The sequence below is a fragment of the Medicago truncatula genome, unplaced genomic scaffold (assembly GCF_003473485.1).
Source record: "Medicago truncatula cultivar Jemalong A17 unplaced genomic scaffold, MtrunA17r5.0-ANR MtrunA17Chr0c01, whole genome shotgun sequence".
Classification (NCBI taxonomy): Eukaryota; Viridiplantae; Streptophyta; class Magnoliopsida; order Fabales; family Fabaceae; genus Medicago; species Medicago truncatula.
Window position 1 is genome coordinate 149,298 of NW_024340360.1, and position 14,804 is coordinate 164,101.

A 14,804-nucleotide genomic window follows, 5' to 3' on the forward strand; every position below is an offset into this window, starting at 1 on the left:
CACTTAGTTTAAAAATTAATGTTCATTGGTACTAATAATGATGTTCATTTATAATTAGTTTAAAAGTGTAGTGTCTAGAAGTCCCAAGAGGAAGATTTATATATGAAAACACCCTTTACAAGCAAGATAAACATATATACAAGTTCATGCTTAACCATAATTCTTTGCACTACCTTAACACACTAACTAGATTTATCAACACTTCACAACTAGTCAGCAAGGCAAGGACATCACCATGATCTGAAACAGCCTAAGCATAGGCTAAATTCTTAGAAAACTTCATCAAAAACTTAACAGTCACAACTTTTCCACGTACATTCCCATATATCAAAACCAGAATTTGTAGCAAAAAATCGCTAATACCAATTAAACCCCCTTAGCATTTTCTTCTTCCTCACAACCCATACAATGTAATACTTGTACATCATCTGAAACATTATCCTCGACCTTGACCAATGCCGAATGAAATTTGGAAATATCTTGTATTCTATCATTTAAAACTAGTGTAAGGATTTTATGTGTGTGAAGACGTAGGAAATCAAGCAAGTTAGCATAGAGGTAAAGCAATGTTCCATCACCATGCCTTGATTTAGTAAAAGAATTGTTCCTTTTTTTTTAACAGTACTAAAATTTGTTTTAATCCTTTGGTTTAGCACTTTATTAACAATAGAGCTAGTATGCTGAATTTGAACTCCATATTAATTGAATGAATAAAGCTAGTGTGTAATAAAATGCTAGATCTAATGCACTCTTGAACCATTACATAAACAATATCAGACACGAGTTTACTACTATACAACCATAGCTACACTGTTAAATCTATAAACTTAAATTTAATTTTAGATGTGTATAAATAATAAAGTGTTGCCGGCCACTCCATGTTATTTGTTGATGAGCCCAGCACACATTTGAGACAACAATATAAATGAGTTTTAGTCAGCATATCACCAAACATATTGTGAACATTAGAAGGCACAAATTTATGAAAAGAAAATTATATTTCGAGGCTTATATAATTAGGGAGTGTATTTTGTCTGCGAATTCAAAATGATAGATATTTTTTTTCTGAAACAACATATATTAATAATAACAAAGCACAAGAAGTGCTAAAGGTTTAAGAGAATTACAAAAGCCAAAGCTGGCTACAACGGCAAAACAAAACGCAGAAGCGCATAGGCCAACCAAAACCACGAAACTGATAGAAAAAACAGCGGCAGTAATGCTGCAGAAAAACTAACAGAAAGCCAATAAACCAAAAACCAATAACTGACAGGCCCAAAACCTCATAGCAGCAACCAAAACAGTCCTCTCCACAAGGCACCAGCCATCACCTCCTATTCAAGCATTCTCTCGGATTCCAACACCATTGCAATATACCTCCATTATCTTGTCCACATATCTTAGCAGCTGCAGCGAGAACCCTGCATAAAATTGCTCAGATTATTAAAGGTGTGAAGTAATGTAAAATGAAGTAGAATCATATGCATATGCATTGTTCATAAATAACATTGTAAATTTGTCTTCCAAATTGAAAGACATTCAACGGTATTCAGTTTTGTATCCGGTGATGTGTACCTTTTTTTCCAATTCATTGCGACGTCATCTTTTCATGATGTATCGAACAGCATGATTGGCTATCATATAAACACCCAACACTGTGAAGCCCGCAGAGGCGCACTTATACCACCTAATAAAATAATTTAGTCAATAAAAACCATGTAGGCAAAAACATTCTGTGCTTTTGTTCTTTACATTCATTTAGGGAGACCTTTGCTCGGCTCACGATGAAAGTAGGTGTGGTGTCGGTAGAATTACGACTTTGGCATAAGCTCCAAATGGTCATAACTCTTAGTAATTTTTGCTACTCTTGTAACCTGTCAAATAAATCAAAAAGCATAGTTGTAAAATTGTTAGCAGTCGTTAGGAGTGCTCGAGTAATGTCATACCCAACAGTTCCCAACATCTAGTTATTTGAATGGAAAGATTCAATTTTTTCAGGTTGAAAGGTATAGAGGTAAAAATGCTCCAAATTTTCCTAGTTGAAAAGGAAAGGGTGAGGCATCAGATATCACTAAAAGAACAACATTAAAAATAGGATATTAACCTTTAGAAACGTCAAATCTGAATTTATGTAAAAAAGAACATAAAGTTACATAGATTAGAAAATATGCTAAAATTATGAAATGATGCAGAGCCTGTTAGCCCATCATACCAAATGCAGGAAAAAAAAAATCATAAAACCAACTGATAAGTGCAGTGCATAATGCAGAAAATGAATAGGACAAAGAGAATCTTATGAGAAAGAGATGAGATAAACGTACACCGATGCTGCACTTCCGGTTACAGAACCAAACATGCCATTGAGCAAAGAAGCTACTCCCTAAGATAACAATAAGAGTGCCACATAAAATTCAATCATAAGTTTCTTACACATGCAAAAGCATCCATATGAAAACAGAGTTTAATTATATAAATATAAGTTACCTGAACCCACTCAAAGTAGCTAACTGTAACACCTCCTGAATTTGCATAAATGTCTGGGAGAATCACAACACCTTTTTTCTTTAGAACCTGTAAAGTAAGTCCTAGATTTTTCCGCAATAAAAATGTTCGCAGTATAACAGCACCTGCGGCTGTGATCGTAATTCAAAAGCATGACAGATCCGTAAACATGATTCAGCTTATCTTAGTCTCAGTGGCATCATTTGATGTAAGAACAGCAGAGACAACACCATATTTGGCCTTCTTAACCCTCTCTTTGGTTCTCAAACTTATTGCCAACTGATTAATCAAAGTTATGAAAGAAGAGACTCACTCTAGAAGCAAAGAGCATGAACAACAACATAATTAGAACAAAGACACGAACATGCTATAGCAAAATATAGTAGATAAACAATGATAAATGAGTCATAGCATCGTACAAATCTTGTGATTTTGAATATGGCTCTTCCAAGATGTTGTAGAACAACACAAAACGATCATGTAAAGTTCTTGTCTAAACTTCACATTTGGGTGCACTAAAATGTTAAATGAAATGAGTGCATAATGTGAAAATATACAAAAATTGGATATTCTGCACACAACAATAAAAGAAGAAGACTATTTTTAGGGAACAAAACAATGAATCTTGTGCTTGACTCTAAATAAAAGAACCAGCATATTGTAAACGGAATGAGCTGGTAAAATGAAGTTATATAGTATTGTAAAAAAACACCATTAAAATCATTAAAGAGGCACACCTAAGATCATCTACAAAGAAACAAAATGCAATGAAATAAACCAAAAAATAATAGTAGCTGACCTGGATGTGTAAGTAGCCCTCATATAATCTCGCAACCTGCAAAAATGATGTAAAGAAATCAGGAAAATGAAGGATGAGATAGCCAAAGCCAGACATTTTACAATCACATATAAACTCATAAATATCACCTTTGCTGCATATTTATGTCCATTGACTTGCAATATCCTAATGCAACCTTCAAACTGCAACATCATAATCATTAGGAAATTGAAACCAGAGTATGAATATCAAATATGACACTAACAACTACACAGCCTAATAGTTATGATCTCAAAGCAATTACTCAAACAAATAATCAAGGGCTTTGTGGTATGACAACTTAAACTTGTCATTTCAAATTGGCATCATCGAAGTGTAAAACAATTACTTGTAAAATGAAAAAACACCATTAAAATCAATATAGAGGGACATATAAGATCATCTACAAGAACAAACAAACAAAAAAGGAAACCAAAAGACAGTAGAATCTCACCTGGATATGAACAGAACCCTGAGAATACAACCCACTCCAATAATTTCACCGCCTGCAAAAAAATAAGAAAATAAATCAGGAAAATTGAGGATGCAATTTTACAACTACATATAAAATCATCTATATCACTGTAAAGTGATATCAACCAAGCATAAAACAATTATTTGTAAAATGAAAAACACCATAAAAAAATATACAAATCTATGATATGATCATCTACAATAAAAAAAAAAACTGCAAAGAAAGAAAACAAACTACAAATGAACCTCACCTGAAAAAGTAGAGAAGCATACAAACACCTAGTATTTCTTTTTGATTCTAAGGACAACAAAAATGAACCCCTTTCTTAGAGGTCCGCTTCTTGAGCTGGCTTTCGGTTCTGCCATAGCTCCTATGGAAATTTTCCTTGACTGGGTAGACGGATGAATGTTGCTTCCCATACTCCAACGGTCATTCATATGCTCCTGAAAATATAGTTCAAATCCATGAATATCTTAACATAATTTTTCACTTAAAAATAGAAACACTGCAACTAAAAATATAATTAATCATAGCCTTTAATGTTCAAGATCAAGACAATGACGCTAAAAAAATATACACAGTCTTTGTTGCTAACACTTGCATACAATTATTATGAGTGCTCAGGGTGCATTTGTAACAGAATAAACCAAAAATCATCAAAACAATATTTAAATGAGAAATTAATAGCGATGAATTAACCTAATCAAACAAAATACAAATACCAATTTCCAGACTATGATAAGTGAAATATGCAAAAGTCACGGCGATCAAACTAAACCACAGTTCATAAAAGTCGCGAAATCGAGGTTTCTACTTACAATCAAAGGAAGAGCACCATTAACTGACTTGAAAAGGTAACTACCAAATTATAGCAAATAATTAGAGTGTAAAACACAACAAACCCACATATCAAGCTTAAATCAAAATTGTGGGAGAAACTCATCACTCATGAATCAAAGGAACAAATCCACCGTTTGAAAGCAAAATGTGAATAACAACCTCCGGAATCAATAAACAACAACACAAACCCAAAGAATCAAACCCTGAATTAAAACCAAAAAAACTACAAATTCAACACAAAATAGTGAAAAGTAAATATGTATACCTCTACATGGTTGTGTTCTGCCTCTGCTTCTGTTTATTCTGATTATCTTAACAACTTTGTGAACCTACAACATAATAGAGAAAAACACAATTTCAACAATTTCAATTATCAACTTGTGGAAGGTAATAATCATATAACCAAATAATCAGAATCATAACCATTATCAACAATTTCAATTTTATTTACCATATTAATTCAAACCAAAATGAAATCAGAACATGTGTTTATGTAGATAAAAGGTACTTATAAGGTTATACCTATAATTTGAGTCCTGGCAATAAGATTCATCAAACACCTCCAACTGTAATTTGTGATGCTTCATTTTCTAACAAACTCCAATCTGTCACCAAACAAAACCAGAGAAAAGAAAGTGAATATAAAAAATCTGTCAAAAATTTAAACATTAAAAAAAAAAAAAAAAAAACAGAATATGAAATTGAAGGATAGTTGCTAATACATCTATCATTGCCATTTCGAGAACATTAATTTCAATCACTCATTCACCAGTCAACAAAAAAAGAAGGTAAAATCCAGACAAAACCCAATATTTCCTCTCTCTCAATTTTTTTCAATTCTTTGTGGTTCCAATTTTCACCTGTGACAAACTACATGATCAATCAAAACAAATTGATTAAACTTAAAATTGAAATAGAAAACTTAAGATCAAAGTTAAGTAGAAAGATAATTGAATTAAGATCACACAAAACAAATTTGCACCTCCTGCTGCTTGTTCAACAACAACGATGAATAATAATAACTTAGTTGAAATCATGTCATGGCACTATTCAATTGAATCATTTAGCAATTTTGATTTTTCATTCAATAGTAAATATCATGTAGATTCAGATTCAGATTACAAGTCTATTCACAGCTGATTTTTCATTATTTGATATCTTCTCAGGAGATCTATCTATCTACTTCAGATGAACATTGGATTCATTTTCCAATGGCTTTTTGGAAGACTTGGTAGATTTTCAGGAGTATTTGAATGGTTCTGACATATAATATAGTATGGTTTGAATAGTCCCACATCGAAGGTTCTTAAACAAGCAAGAGGAACACCAGTTATAAAACTAACAATTTGGAGTCAATCGAGTAAAGTAATTTACGGTGCATTGATTTTTGTGGGTGTTCTGAAAGGAAATTTTTTTTTCCATTTAGTGTGTCCCTCTAAAATCAATGTATCCAATAACTAGTAGTATTTTTTTTCATCTTTGTCCTCTATAATCTTGTATTTCGGACAAGGCAAAGTTCATTTTTCAATTATCATTTAAAGACTAAGTTATAGATCGTGCCACATGGTTTTCCTCTTTCACATATTGTTCGACATGATTGTACCTTAGTCATTATAGATCCTATAAATATCCTGCGAGTTGAAAGGACTTGTGCTCCTTTGGACAACCATATTTAACCAGTTTGATAGCAATTATGGATTCTGATTCAACCCTAATGAGTCTATGTCCCACTTTTCCACGCCAGATTTAGACCTTTGAAAGTCCCCCCTATCAAACATCCTAATATAGAAGGAAAAGACAGCCTTGAAATTAACTTCACTACTGCGTATGATACCACCGCAGCTAGCAACTTCTCTGTCGATCGCCATGCCCATCATAGATAAGAGCCACAAAATCTGCTGGAGACTTTATCTGCCAGAGACGCAAGCAGTTGTTACTTCCTTGGAGTACGCGGACAAATATTATCTGCACACTAAACAAGCTGCCTAACATATGTTTCTTCTATGGCTGCACTGTAATGGTTCAGATAAAAAGATAACTAATCAGTAAATTGTTCAAGTAGTGAAGATATTTTTTGAAAGTGCATATCTCCTATCCACAAATCACTGGGTTCTCAAAATACAAAGCATAAACAATCTTATTAAGTATCTACTATCTACTCCATATATATATAAAATCAAGAAAATCCATATTGCTACAGGTTCTTTTCTCAGTTTCTCTTGTCACATCCTATGTAACGAAACCCATCTTAATCCAAAATTTAACAAATTTAAAGTTCTCGAAATATTGCCTATGAAGCGCTAACACAGACGCAACACTAACACTGACACGAATACATTGTCACTGATGATAATTTGAGAAAATGTATTAATTGAACGTAAACACATGTGTCGGTGTTGGAGCTAGTGTCTCATTTCCTTTCGCATTTTAGTTATTTATTGCTTCTTTTTTTTTTTTTTGCTATATTGTAATTATAATATAAATTCCAATACTGTCAATATGAATTTGTTTCTAGTTTTAACCTAAATCTCTGCTATCACCTAAGGTAGTAATATAATTTGCCACGACCTGACTGGAAAATTTAGCCTGGTAGACTTGAAACTCCTATTTCTCAACAACTTTGTTGATCCTTAAATTCACATTTTTATTGATTCACATTTGTAAAACATATGTTCAAAATGGGTTTCTTTTGTTTTTTTAGCTTTCCCAAATTTTAAATATAAATGGAGAAACCTCACATATTTTATTCCTACCTGCTTTGAAGGTTTGAAATATTTTAAATTTTACTAAGGTGGAGCTTCATGTTTCAACACTTTAAATTAGTCATTTACTTTTAGCTAGTTGTATTGAAGTTTCTACTCCTAGGTTAATTCCTTTATAGTTTTCTCTTTTTGTGCATCCAAAACTGAATTAGATAATCATAAAAATGTCAACTATATGTAGACATTTTTTTTTCCCTATCTTTTTGTCGATTGATGGACAGAATTACAAAAATCACGATTCACACTTACAACTCACACACATGTATAAGTGAAGGAATCTGGGTTCAAACCCTAATCTCGACGTCCAGCCTAGCAAACTCAACATTTGCAAGTTGAGTTAGGAGTGGACTACAAAGGATTCCATGTAGTTGATTTCATCTCAATACTATGTTTGTCAACGGATTAACAAGCAACAGAAATTTGGAAAGAAAGTTTAACTTGATTAGAAATATAACTTACTAAATTAATTTGTTTCTACATTTCCTATTGACAATTTAGTTACAACGTTATCATTGTCATTGTCCCTATCACTGTGATGTGACATTTTTTCTTGTTGCTAGTCAGTTTGTTAAATTTAATTCAGTTTCTGGTGGTATATATGCAAATATCTGAAGTATATATGTCACAAGTGTTGAAATATAGGTAGTTATACTCATTTTAGAGTTAGTTAAGGGTATTAGTGTATTCACTATATAAGTCACAAGTTGATTCTTTTGTAACTATCTTTTCAATTTTGTATCCCTTCAACAATTATCAATACAATAATTTTCTAAGCTTTCTTCTCTCTACTTTCATGGATGTCATGTTTCTCAACAACAAGAAATTATGTTAATATACATGTACTATTTAACATCCATGATTTATTGAACTTAAATAGCTTTCACACATACAAAGTTTTGATGTTAATTAGTTTGCGAAAAATTTGTTGATGCTTGGGAATCACTTATTTGAAAACATATTAATATCATTTTATGAAGTAATTAGAACATATTAATACTCTATGCTATTGTCAACTACTCAAATAGAACTTATACGTATACATACTCCTAATTGAAAGGCACTTTTACTTGATCAGATTTCATTTCTGATTTCTAACTTGCAAGAGTGTGACGTTTTTCAAATATCCTCTTTCTTTGATTCTGTTAACGGCGACGATTTGGCTGAATCATCTAAAACAGCTGGAAACATGAGGAGGAGGAGGAGGAACAGAACATATAAAATAGTTTGGTTTGGGTAAATCCCACATCGAAGGTGCTGAAATAACAATAGGATGATTTACCTATAAAAGAACCTTATATACTTTTGATTTAAGTAACTATTGGGATACAATAACCAAGATTTTGTTGTTCACGATGTTCATTAGTTATAATTTTTAGTGCATTGATTTGTTAAGAAATCCGGTATCTAGAAAAATTAATTTTTTATATAAATTATTTTTTTGAGTACTGGTTTTCTAAAAAATCAATTTACTTTAGACAATAGATAATTTTTCTTTTTTGATAAAATTGCACTAGTTAATATGTCTCTTTATAAAAATTAATGCACAATTATTTTATACGTAATCTCAAAAATATTTTTGACATATATTGTTATCATATGATGTTACTTCAACTAGCTAATGAATACGAATAAACCGTGCATCCTTACAAAGTGTATGTGACAGCAATGATAGGTAGACACCCTTAATTTCTACACGTCTTATATCATTCTGAAAAATTTAAGTTAACCAAATATATGGTATGTGTGATCAAATATTTTTGGTAAGTCAAATTCATTTAATAACAATGAAAAGGAAGAAAAAAAAGATTGAAGCTGAAAGAAATATGGAAATTGAAAAACCTGTAAAGATTGATTACCATATGTTAATGAGGCTGAGACTTTATTGGATGGCCAAGGGAGACCCTATCTCCATCCGTTAACTCCACCGCGATTCCCTCTCTCTACCACGGGTAGCACTTGGGTGACATAGAGTTGGGTGACATTGATGACATTGACCAATCACAATGTCACAATGCTTGTGAAAGAAAGAGAAACACAAGCATTGTGGCATTGTGATTGGCCAATGTCACCTAACTCTATGTCACCGAAGTATTTTCCAGTTTTGAGAGAGAGAGAGAGAAAGAAGAAGAAGATGGTTATGAGAAGATAAGAGAAGGAGAAACAGAGAGAAAAAAGCTGTATTATGAGAGAGGGATGGTCACGTGAAGCTTTTTGTGCTATTGGTTTATTTTGTTGTGCTTATTTCTGATTAGTGTGCATCTCTACTGATAAAAGCAGAAGACAGATTTTGAATTTTGAAAAAACCAGCATTTTGGCTTCAAAGAAGGGCATTTTAGTAAAAAGTGTTGGGGTTTGCTTAGGGTTTTGCTAGGGTTTCTTTGCAACTTTTCTTTTCATTTGTACTAGACTCTTGACCCGTGCGATATCGACCGTAATTGATACCGATAATTGACCTTTGACCAATGAGATGCATGAGTCTATCAATAAACACCAATAAAATTATTAGAAATACAATATCGAAATAAAATTTGTCTTGACATGTTTTTCCATGGCAAATGCCAATCATGTCTTGATTCAAGATTATGGTTAACTTAATTGATCGTTCATCATGCTGAAAGTTTATGAGAATAACCATAGCAAATTACCGTCATATATATAAAATTAAGATGAAATTGATTTTCATATTATTTACTTTTAATGTGTACTTATGTGAAAAATTGCTTCCTTTTTTTAAAGACTCTACATTTTTTTATTTTATTTTTACGTTCGCTGACATTATACAATTATGTATTCATGATGGACCACAATTTATACGATAAAAAATGAGTTGATAGTGAGAAATAGCAAACATGAATTGATATAGAAAACTCACACTGGATGTCACCGCTATTCATAAAAAGATAAAAATGGCATCACAGATTCACATGGTTTACTCTAAAGTAATATCAAATCCAAGATTCAAGCTTAAAAACAAAAAATACTTAATTAATGCCAATCCAGCAAAAGGTGCAAATACAAATTTGTATCCAAAATAGTTAACCCAGCCCTTACATAATTCACACAAAATATGACAACTCCATAAATGGAAAATTTTAACTAAGAAAGGGACAACAAACAATTAGATAGCCAAAATGGTTTCACTTAAGACATGTCGGCATAACTAATATTACGAAATAATGCTCCTTGATTACTTTGAATCTTCAATCACGATCCATGGCATTTTAGGATGCATTTCAGATCTTTTTTTCCACTAATTTTCTATCAGCAGGAATCCAAGTGCTTCTGAAGTTCTGATATGTGTATGGCAGTTAAAATCTTTGTTTTTGCAGCAACTTCTGCACCTTGAGTATGCACAATCCTTCTTTGCTTGGTTCCCACAGTCTTGACATTTTAGACTCTTTAACACTTCTTCGCCCCCTAATTGGGTTGAATACATTTTTTTCCATCTCTTTAGCTTTAAACTAAAGATCATCCTTTTATGAGTTTCCTTTTGGTCGTAGGGTGGTATTATTCTATATCCTCTATGTGATGGGCATAAAAGAAAGCAATAATTTTCTATTACAAATATGTAAGTACTTCCGTACATGAGAATTAGAAAAAAATTATAAATTTACAGCATGCCAAAGCTGCCATTATAAGGGAAACTAAATCAAGGTTGAAGTATAACACTCAACAGTATGAAAGCAACAGCAAAGCTGCCGTACACTAACTGTGTAATTAGCTTATTCCATAAATTTCCTAACCACTTAAATTGACATGACTAAAAAGTGAGATGCATATAGTATAACATTGGTTTGCAACTCTAATGATCTAAATGAGACGACAAAGAAACAAATCAAAAAGAAAATAATATTTTCTTTAATGTAATTTAAAAGAATTACCAAGAGGGGATATTTGAGTCAATTGAGCATAGAGAAACAAAGGAGGATACTTTAACATTTAACTTGATATGGATTGAACCTTACATGATCCAACTGAAGTTAGTTTAAATCATTGTTATATAATCTATGATAAATCAAGGAAGCTTGACAGAAAACAATATTATAACTTTTATAACAAAGAAAAAGTTAGAAGAAAGTTATGTAGCTGAAATAGAATAATTAACTCAGAAAACACTATGTAAAACCAATCCAAATCCAAATTTTCTACATTTGACACCTTCTGCACAAAATGGTAAAACAAAATTGGAAAGTGACAACATAAAAGGCATGGAAAATATAATTCATTGACATATTATTCCAATACTAAAGATGATGAACTGACATCTTTTCCAAATCTCTCTCCAAAGTTCTAATACTTATCAGTCAGTAAACTAACCTCTCTTTTTCAAATCTTTCTCCAAAATACTCAAGTGTCAATCACTAAATAAAAACCAAATTTTTTCCTACAAAACATTATAGCCAACCTAAAAGGAATGATAAATTGTACTTAGACACAAACAGAGTACAAAAGGTACCACACAACTACATCAAAGGTACCTTATTATATAGAACAGTAGCAGATACGAAACTGACAGAATTAGAATGTAAAAAAATACAACAATGACACAACGTATTAATATTGATCTTCAATAACTGAGTACTCCCTAAATCCTGCATAATTGAAAGTACTATAGAACTTTCTAAGTCAGAAGGTCAAGTAAATAAGTCCTAATTTAAAAAAGAACTCGTTAGCACTTTTTTAAGTTTATATAAGTGAAGGAGTTGGAACTCAACAGCGAGAGCTACCTAAGAATTCAAAAAAGAACTCATTTTTAACAGAGTATGAATAAACGTATATTGTGATCAATAATCTCAGCTTAGTAAACAATTCATTGAACAAAACTGTTACATTCTCAACAGTTATTCAACCATTACAATAAGATAAAATGATTTAATATCATTGATCACCGATAGCTATTTGACATTCTTGCTTCAAATATAAGATTTAAATCACATAGAGTTAAACAAATTTACATAACATTGTTTTCAAGTTTCAAGAATCACTTTAGCAGCCACATTTGAAATAGTATATTGAGCACAACAACCAAAAGCAAAATTAAAGATAAAAGAAGAATATATGAAGTGATGTAAAGAAAAAAACAACCAAAAGCAGAAATAACCTAAATCATGTAAGAAAATGGCAGAGCACCGATGTGGTGAGAAGAATGACTCAAACAGAGAAGAAGTAGCTTCATAGTGATATGGCAGAACACCTAGAAGAAGTAGCTTAACAGTAGTATACACAGACGAAAGATGACATTTACATATAATCCATTAAAATACACATTGGATGTTTGAAGAAAAAAAAAATCAAGGAAAACAATCCATAACTTGAAATGAATTAATTGACATGGCTCTTGCATACTAACAATGCCCTTCACAGTACATATAACTTAATCGTTACACAACCGAGGAAATTGAGTTTTGTAAACATAAAAAAGAAAAAGAAAAAAGGTGTGCATGAAGGTGCAAAGTCCAAATTTTGCTGAAGGGTAATCAAATTAGGTTAGTAAGACTCATAAAATGTGAAGGAAATCAAAGAATAAAACACATATGATTAAATCAAACCGTCATTGGTTACCTGGATTAGAGCTTAGATATCAACAACAAAGAGGAGCCAGTCAAGAACAGAGATAAATCTACAACCAAGATTAGATAAGTATAAACCAACAAAAAATAACAAAATCTCCAAACAAAAAGGGAAGATCGATAAATTGAACTTATAACCCAAAATTCATTAAATTTCTAAATTAGTATGACCAGTCAGTCATAGAGCTCATCAAAATATATTAACATATAAAATAAAAAAAAATTCAATTTTTTCATTTTCAAGCTGCAAAACATTTTCATTTTCAAGCTACAGAACAAAACCAAATGGAAGAGATAAGCTATAAATAAAAGAAGGAACAATACCGGAAAAAGCTTAGTAGCCATAACTGTAATAGGGGCGGAGGGGTCGGATCCAGGAGGAGGGTCGGGGTGAGGGAAACCGACGGCGGAGGAGGGTGGCCGGAGTAGGATTTGAGTTTGCCGTGTTCGGTCATGATTGTTTGTTTGTTTGGTGGAAGTTGGGGGTTAGGAGGGAAGAACGAAGCCACTCACCGCTCTGGAGTGAATTCATGGATGGGTATGAATAGAGTGTGAGAGAAGAAGGACCGGATTGGAATGATGTTAGAGAGAAAGTAAGTATTGTATCACTATTAGGAGCAACATCATCAGCCACAAATTATTCCTATCTTAAATGTTTTGATCCTCTTTGGTAATTTTGTCAGTACTCATTTACTAAGACTTTAATATTCAATTTCATCTCAGACATTTTGTACTAAATAACATTTATTCTAAGCAATGAAGCCCAAAGTTGAACAAGTTAAAAGTTGTAAAGAATAGCATGTGTACCAAGACATATAAATTAGACTCCTGTCAAAAGTCCCACATCGAAGGGGTTGATAAATAAAGAGGAAGATTTACCTATAAAAAGACCCTTCTATACCTCAAAGCCAATTAATTTGTTCTGAACCAATAATTCACAGTGTGTAGTAATAACTTTTGGTGAATTGATTTTTGAGAATTTTCAATAAGATATAAATTATTGTTATTAATAATATTTTTCTTGTTGGATTTTCCCGACAATCAATTTACTGAAAAAACTAAGAATTCATAATTATTTTTTCTTTCCGTTTAACAGAAGGATTTGCAATTGATATTAACTTGAATCCTTTGAACCTTTCTTGCCATTATAGATACTTGTCATCCCAAGGACAAATACACAAACCAACCAATTTACGTACTTAACTTAATAGTATATCCGAAAATTGTGCTAGACATAGTTTAAAGAGTTTGTGGTAGCGTTATTGCATTAAAATTGTGCTAATGTACATCACAATATACCTGACTAGGTAGGTTTTTGCAACTGCTAATTCTTCTTTTCGGTTAGATTTGAAGAGCTCCAAAGGCGATGATGAGTTTTGTCAATTTTAACTTTTTGGAGTTTTGTGTATCTGGTCTTTAAATTATTGGATTCAATTCTGGATAAAATGAGAAGATTTCGTAGGGTCCTGGTGTCATGCTTGATTGGATGACTTTTAAACTTACATTTAGTTATGCATAAAATTTGAAAGTAAACTTAGTTCCTTAAACATGATTTTCATTTCAACAACTAAACCTTTTTTTATATGTTTTCATAGTCAATGGTTCATTTGCCTTTACAATGATTAGAGTAGATGAACTGAAAAGTCACTATTCAATATAACTTGATAACTTCAAAATAAAGTGGTCAATTTAATCTATAATCAGAAGTGGTACATTATTGAGTCTATTTTACAAGGTGATGATAACTTGAGTTGGAAGTTTTCAATTTAGAGATGGCTATCATTATTATAAACCAACACATATTCCTCCTTCTAAATCTTCGCTTATTTGCATATTCT

General features: G+C 31.9%; 2 long non-coding RNA genes across 3 annotated transcripts; both read right to left on the bottom strand.

Annotated features, from left to right (window-relative positions):
• Positions 1–1,066: 1,066 nt before the first annotated feature.
• LOC25479635 (uncharacterized) lies at positions 1,067–5,851 on the bottom strand. 2 transcript variants are annotated; one of them, XR_003008638.2, is made up of 12 exons: positions 5,617–5,851; positions 5,357–5,504; positions 5,157–5,239; positions 4,900–4,963; positions 4,045–4,237; positions 3,774–3,825; positions 3,430–3,483; positions 2,485–3,337; positions 2,322–2,380; positions 1,769–1,874; positions 1,576–1,687; positions 1,067–1,421 (listed from the first exon to the last, which is right to left on the bottom strand). It is a non-coding gene; the product is annotated as an uncharacterized lncRNA (long non-coding RNA). The 2 variants fall into 2 exon arrangements; XR_005643798.1 differs by having other exon boundaries at positions 2,485–3,483; positions 5,617–5,845.
• A 4,502-nt stretch (positions 5,852–10,353) lies between these two features.
• LOC112418427 (uncharacterized) lies at positions 10,354–13,729 on the bottom strand. Its single transcript, XR_003008644.2, has 2 exons — positions 13,291–13,729; positions 10,354–13,016 (listed from the first exon to the last, which is right to left on the bottom strand). It is a non-coding gene; the product is annotated as an uncharacterized lncRNA (long non-coding RNA).
• Between the last annotated feature and the right edge of the window lie 1,075 nt (positions 13,730–14,804).